Source organism: Chinchilla lanigera, unplaced genomic scaffold (assembly GCF_000276665.1).
Source record: "Chinchilla lanigera isolate Chin_1 unplaced genomic scaffold, ChiLan1.0 scaffold00012, whole genome shotgun sequence".
Classification (NCBI taxonomy): domain Eukaryota; kingdom Metazoa; phylum Chordata; class Mammalia; order Rodentia; family Chinchillidae; genus Chinchilla; species Chinchilla lanigera.
In genome coordinates, this window is record NW_004955413.1 from 23,270,347 (window position 1) to 23,277,209 (window position 6,863).

General features: G+C 56.2%; 1 long non-coding RNA gene across 1 annotated transcript; it reads left to right on the forward strand.

Annotated features, from left to right (window-relative positions):
- Nucleotides 1–391: 391 nt before the first annotated feature.
- On the forward strand, nucleotides 392–6,583 carry LOC102021430. The gene is made up of 3 exons (XR_260096.1): nucleotides 392–1,026; nucleotides 1,439–1,545; nucleotides 1,694–6,583. It is a non-coding gene; the product is annotated as an uncharacterized LOC102021430 (long non-coding RNA).
- Nucleotides 6,584–6,863: the final 280 nt, after the last annotated feature.

Sequence of the window (6,863 nt, forward strand, 5' to 3'; positions counted from 1 at the left end):
CGACCTTACGCTTGCCAGGCAGGCGCATTGCCGCTGAGCTAAATCCCCAGCCCCGCCACACACGTTCTTTCCTTGCTCCCTGACCCGCGTCCCCTCGACTCCCCAACCTCCACTTCCGGTACCCCATTCCATCTCCGCATGCTCAGCCCAGAGCCCCGCAGTGACCCTCTGCTCCCCATTTCTTTTACACCCCACATCCAATCCCTTAGGAAATCCCACGTTCAGAGTCACTCACTTCTTTGAGCCATGTGCGGTGAGTGGTATGTGCAGGTAGTCCCAGCTGCTCAGGAGGCTGAGGAAGGCTGATTGCTTGAGCCCAGGAGTTTGAGGCCAGCCTTGGCAGCATAGCAACTGTCTCTCTCCCTTCCTCCCCCCTCCCCCCCTCTGTCTCCCTCTCCCTCCCTTCCCCTCCCCTCCCTCCTTTCTCCTCCCTCTTTCTCTCAACAATCAATCAAACAGAAGTTGATGGGTTCTTGCCACCTGCACCGGTTCATTTCAACCTGCTCTTCCTGGCTCATCTTGTTATCCTCCTAGCTGATCTCGCTGCTCCAACCCTATTCCATTCCTAGCTCCCCACCCATTCCCAGCTCAGCACATGACCCCCGTCTGCATCACCCTGGGCTGTGACTCCCCATTTCACTCGGGACTAAAGCCAAGTGTTAGGGCCTCCTACCTCATGGCTCTCTCTGCACATTGCTCAGGCACAGGTTACCACATGAGGCTCTTTTCTATCCAGGGCCTTTGCACTGGCTCCCTCCCCACTTCCAGGTAGGCACTTGGCTCCCTTTGAATCTGTTCAATAGGCTTCCTCTTCCATGACCACCACACCCCAACCCAAATATCTCTCTCACCCTGCTGCTTTCTGATTTCCTTACTTACAAATTAACCCAAGTGTCTGCTTTTGGAGAGTTTACTACTGAAGACTGATGCTTCTCATGCTGAGCCCTTGGCCTGTTCTGTTGCCCCACATGTCACAAGCTTGGGGGCCCTGCCTTGCACACCATGGAGATTCGTGAGTCAGTCCTGGTAAGTCTCCTGTGGTCCTTGATTTCTCCCTGGCACTGGGGAGAAGACACCATTGGCTCCTTCCACTCTAATAGTATTGTTCAAGTATTTGGAAAACTGGATCCAGAGGAGGAGATGTGGACCTGACCCTGCTTTCCAAGCTCTTCTTGTTTTCAACTTTCTGCTCCCATAATGGCAGAGCCTTTTAGCCTATAGCTCCATTCTACCACAGGACCTTTGCACATGCTGTGCTTTTTTCTGCCTCATGGGCTCTTGCCCATCATTCAAAGTCCTGGTTAGGTGTCATCTCCTCCCTGGGGCCCTCTGTGACACTTCCACCTGCCTCAGTCCTGGAAATGCGTAGTCCCTTCCTCCCTTTCCCTGGGTGACTTCTCTGCAGTCTCTCAGTATGCGTATTCTGTTGTCTTGCCAGGGTTCAACTTATGTCCATCAGACCTTGAGCTCCTTGAGGGTGGAACTGGGCTCCTGCCCTGCATCCTGAGCAGGCCCCAGTGCTGGGGTGTGGCGTTGTCCAGCCAGGTGTGTTTGTTGGGGATGGCAGAATGCATCTGACATGCGCCAGAAGAAGACAAGGATTGCTCTGAAGACCCTTCCAAGGTCACTGGCTGGCAGGGAGTAAGCGCGGTTATGTGATGTGATCATTTATTTATATTCTATTTCCAAACAGGATCCACGGCGGCGGGGCATGCAAGGCTCGCAGCGGGGGAAGCAGAGCCCGTGTCTTCAGCGCCTGCTCCTCTCCCTGTCGCCTCCTCCTCCACGCATCAACGCACCTGGCCCCACCCTCCCTGCGATGGCGCCGGACCTCCCCAGCTCTGTGCCCCTGCACCCAGGGCCTCAGAGACCACCTGTGCTCCGTCTCTTCTTCCACTCAGCCGCCCTTGGCCATGGCACCAGCTCCTCTGGGACACTGAATACTGCACGGACGCTCAGACCTAAACCACTCATGCTCCAGGGACCAGAGCCCAGGGCCAGGCAAGGGGCTCTGCACCTTCCTCACCACCAGGGCACTTCCTGTCACGCCCCCAGGCTCGTCCCCCGCCTCTCTGAGCAACCCTTGCTTCCTCCGCCTGAGGGGAACGTGCCATCACCCTGAGCCTGCTGTGTGGCTTCTTGAGGTGGGGACACACAACAGGGCTTCCTGTGGGCAGTGCTGGCTTCTGCGACCTGCTGGCCTGCGGCTCCCAGGGGTGGGAGGCAACTGGAAGGAGGTGGAGCCTGGCATCACCTGTAGGTGTGTCCTCAGACGGCCTTGCTGCTGGGGACTGGACGGGGCCTCCGGGGCGGGGACAGCCAGAGGACTGGATCCTCCACTCGCGTCCTGGCCACAGCAGGAGCACAAGCCCGGAGATTTGACACGCCTCTCCTGGCTGTGCTCACAGCCTGCGGGCAGAGCTTGGCCAGCAGCACGCCAGCAGACAGGCGTCCCTGACTTCGGAAGCCAGGCAGGCTGGACTTTGTCATCCCCAAAGGAAAGGAGGCTGGCGCTGAGGGAGGGGGAGCGCCTCGCGTGCTCAGGGCCGCTGTGCAGCCCAGACCGTTACCTCCGCCACGGCCGGAGGAGGGCAGGGCCCTGCCCCCTTGCGCAGGGAAGGAAGCAGCACGCAGGGAATGTCGGGCCTGAGTCTCAATCAGAGCACACGAGAAAGGTGGCAGGGAGGGCACCCCCCAAATGCCCAGCAGGTCCTTGTTGAGCTGTCACAGGACCGGTGTTGTCACCACACCCAGGGCCACGTGACAGGAAGGAGGGGGCGGGGACAGGGAACTGGAGCTCCTGGGCTTGTGATGCAGAGTCCAGCAGCTACCAGAGAAGGCAGGAGTACGCGCCACTGTGACCTCTTCCAGACTCACTTTTCTCATCTGTCAAATGGGCAGATCATACTGATCCCCCAGGATCCAAGAAAGGGCTTCCGAAAGTGTAAAGACTGAAGCGTTTTCTTCATATAAGCCACTATCTTATGTAGATGCTCCTTTGAGTCCCCTCCTATATATCCTGGTCTTCTGCTGCCTTTTTCTCCTAGGTGAGTCAGCCCATCTCTAGGCCTCTGCCTTTAGGTTCCTCTCTTCAGCCCTCTGGATGTCTTTCCAGAGGGGAATGGATGTTCTTCCATTCCTTCATCACATTGTGTCTTTTCCTGCCCCGGGGCCCTTGCACATGCTCTGTCTTCTACCTTAGATTGCAACATCCTCTTTTCCTTCCCCTGGGCACACCTGCTTCCCCTTGAGGCTGCAACAGAAATTTCATTTCCTCGAAGGGGCGTCTTTCTGATTCTTCCATCTAAATTAGCCTCCATGTTCTTTCCCTTTGGTGGGGCTGCTTCCTTCACCGTATGCAATTCCTCACCGAAATTTTACTTGCTTCTTCCTATTTGAGTCCATTTTTCTCCTACAGTGGGAGCTTCCTGAGGACAGGCACTGTGTTTGTTCTGCCTTCTTAACGTCTCCATCTTCAGGAGTGCCTGACACAGGAAGGACACCCAGCACCCAGCTAGCGAGGGAAGGTGTCTGTTGCTGTCTCCCCAGGGTGTCTCCTCTTGCTGCTCCTGTCCCTCACTGGGAAATACCAGAAGCAGAGGACGCCATCTGTGTCAGTCCGCTCTAGAGCTCTGTTCTAGGGCTCTGTTCACACCCCAGCTCTCTGTTAAGTCTTGTGACATTTATGCCTCAGTTTCTTCCTTTGTGAAATGGGAGCTTTGGGGCTGCCCCAGGGGCTTGGAAAGTCAGATGTGTGAAGTATGCAAATGCCTCCCACAGTGAGCACCCCTGAAAAGGCTGCTCCGCTCCCCTTCTGCATGTGTCCTTGACCCATCTTCAGAGAGGATGCTGAGGACCAGAGATGTTGGGTGGTTGGTTTGCCCAAGAACACGGGGGCAGAGCTGGGCACAAGATGGGGTCTTCCATTCCGTATGAGACCAATGATGGGGACTGTGCCATGGCCCAGAATTATCTCAAGGGCCCAAAGGGGTGCAAGGAGGTGCAGGCCTCTTAAACCAGCCCTTTGCTTCCCGAGGAGCAGCTGCTCTGTCTCCCTTGCCCTCTGTCTGTCCCTGGTCCGCACTGAGCAGCTTCCCCGAGAGGTCGCTGTGGCCACCTCTGCAGAGCCAGGGCCCCAGAAGACTAGGATTGCTGGGGACACCGCTTGCTCACTGACCTATATTAATGATAAGTGCTATTCGCCCTCCCAGTGCCCTCCCGGCCAGCACATAACCCCACCCTGCACAGTTGCAAAACCAAAATCACACCTGCACCCCACCCCACCCCAGCCACCACCCTCCGGCGTGCAAGTCTGCTCCGGAGTGATGGATGGCGCTCAGCAAGCAGGGCCCAAGGCCCGGTTTGCGGAAGGGAAATGGCCAAGAGAGCAGACAGAAGGGAGCGGGGAGGGAGGGCAGAGGAGGGAGGCGGCGGCTGGGGCGTGGCAAGGGGTGGGGGACAAGGTGAGCAGCGCAGGAAGAGGAGGGAGAGAAAATGAGCCGAGAGCAGGGGACAGAGCGCGGCCAGGGAGACGCAAATGCTGGAAAGCACGAGAGGATGTCTGTGGAGAGCAATAAGCAGAGAAGCCAAGAGCATCCTGGGAGGAAATGGTGAGAAGGGAAGAGCAGGGCGGAGGGGGCAACACAGACGAAGAGCAGATAAAGCGGACCAGATAGGCCTGGGCGGCTGGCTGAGAGCAGCGGAAGGCCTGCCAGCCGGGACGAAGGGTGTGGCCGGTGAGGTGGACAGCGCAGGGGGCCCAGGGCCTTTGACAGGATCAGAACGGGCTCCCCGGGAAGTGCCTGGTGGGGTCGCCCTGGACCCGGAGGCCAGGCTCCGCTGTGGCCTTCCCCTGACCTCACGCCAGCCCCGCTGCAGTGTCACCTCCGGCGCAGACTGTCCTGCAAGGCCAAGGCCAAGGTCAAAGCCCTGACTCAGTCTGCCCCTCCTGCAACCTGCCACCCCAAGGAGCTTCAGCAGCCGAGGCTGGGTCTGGGGATTTGGAGTCTCTCCTGGGTCCATGCTGGACTTTGTCTCCAAATGTGTCGTAGAAACTCAGCATCCTCAGGGTAACCCCTGCCCTCGACGCCCTGTCACTTACAATTTGGCAAGGCCAGCAGAGCACATGCCAGCGCCAGGACTCCTTGGGTCCCTGCAGTTGCCCTTTTTTCCTCCCCTTTGCTTCCTTCCCTCTCTTTGCCCTTATTAACCCCGAAGTCAGTGAGTGCGGAGCCACAGCAATCACTTATGGTGATTTTTGATTTAGAGACGGTCTCACTGTGTAGCCTAGAGTGGCCTTGAACTTTCTATGCTCCTGCCTCCTGCCTCAGCCTCCCAAGGGCTGGGATTACAGGTATGTGCCATTACTCCTGGCTTGTCGTGATTATTATCACCACGGGGAGGGTGTGACTGGACTCAGCTCTGTGGTTCTTTCTGGGGAATCACACATTCAGTAGTATCCTTAGGCCTCACAAAGCCATGCAGGTTCAAGAGAAGGGGACATAGATCCTACTTCTTCTGGCACAGTCCCTGGCAAGGTATGTGCATGTGTGCACACACCTCTGTGTGTGTGTGTGTGTGTGTGTGTGTGTGTGTGTGAGTGATCATGAGTGTGATCTTTGGGAAACACTACCTGCCGCAGTTTGCTCTCAGTCTCCGAGATAAACAGTGATTTGCATCCTCCCTGGTTGTGAATGGATTGCCCCTCCCATCAGGGGTTGCAGTTTTAACCACCAGTCCCTGAGGGTGCAGCTATATCTGGACATAGGGTCTCTACATAGGTGTCTAAGTGGCATGGGGTCATTATCGTGGGTCCCGACTCAATCTGACTGGCATCCTTCCAAGAAGAGGAGATGATACAGGCATACACAGAGGGGAGACGACATGAAGACGGGAGGGAACACCGTCTGCATGCCCAGGAAAGAGGCTCAGAAGAAGCCAACCCTGCCACACCTTCATCGCAGACTTCTGACCTCCAGAATGGCGGAGAGCTCATTCCTGGTGGTTGAGCTGCTCAGTCTGTGGGATTTCCTAGTGGCGGCCCTAGTTGTGTAGTACATGGCCCTGTATGTAAAGTGCTGTTATATGCATCTGTTCCTGTCCCCCAAGGGCTTTCTTTAAGGCATCAGCTCAAAGCCTGGGATCTTGTCATCGGCCTCAGGTGTGGATGCGTTCCCTTAATGCGAGTCCCTGGGCACAGATCTTTGGGTGCCATTCCACCAAGTGGGAAGACCTATAAGCCGAAGAACTGAGTCATCTCCCCTCCCATGCCGAGCAATATGGGGTAGGCGCAGGAGAACTGCCACAGTCACCCCCTAATTGAAAGGAGAAACAGGAGGCACAGAGCAGCCTCTGGTCTAGGGCATTTCTGAGCACCACCTGGGCACACGTTCTCGACTGGTGCTCATGCCAGCTGCCTGAGAATGATTCGCTGTGGCTCATGACCCTACCCTCTGGGCTCTTGGTTCTGTCATCTGAATCACCCTGGGGTTTCCATAGGTGACCAGTGGCTGGGCAGAATGGCACACATCTGTAACCCAGCGCTAAGGGAAGCTGAGACAGGAGAAGGCTGAGGCTTGGGCAACTTAGCAACTTAACGAGATACTGTCTCAAAAATAAAAAAGTAAACAAATACAGGGCTAAGGGTGTAGCTCAGTGCAACGCCCCTGGACTCAGTCCCCAGTGCCATAAATATACACGTGTGTGCACACACGTACACACACACACACAAAGAGAGAAATACCCAGTGTTTACAGCTGAACAGTTTCTCTCAACTTTCTTCCCAGAGAGGTTTGAAAGTATGAAAGCCTTCCTTTCAATCTGGTTCTCTCCATCCTTTTCATTCAAAGCCTTTAAAAGCTGTG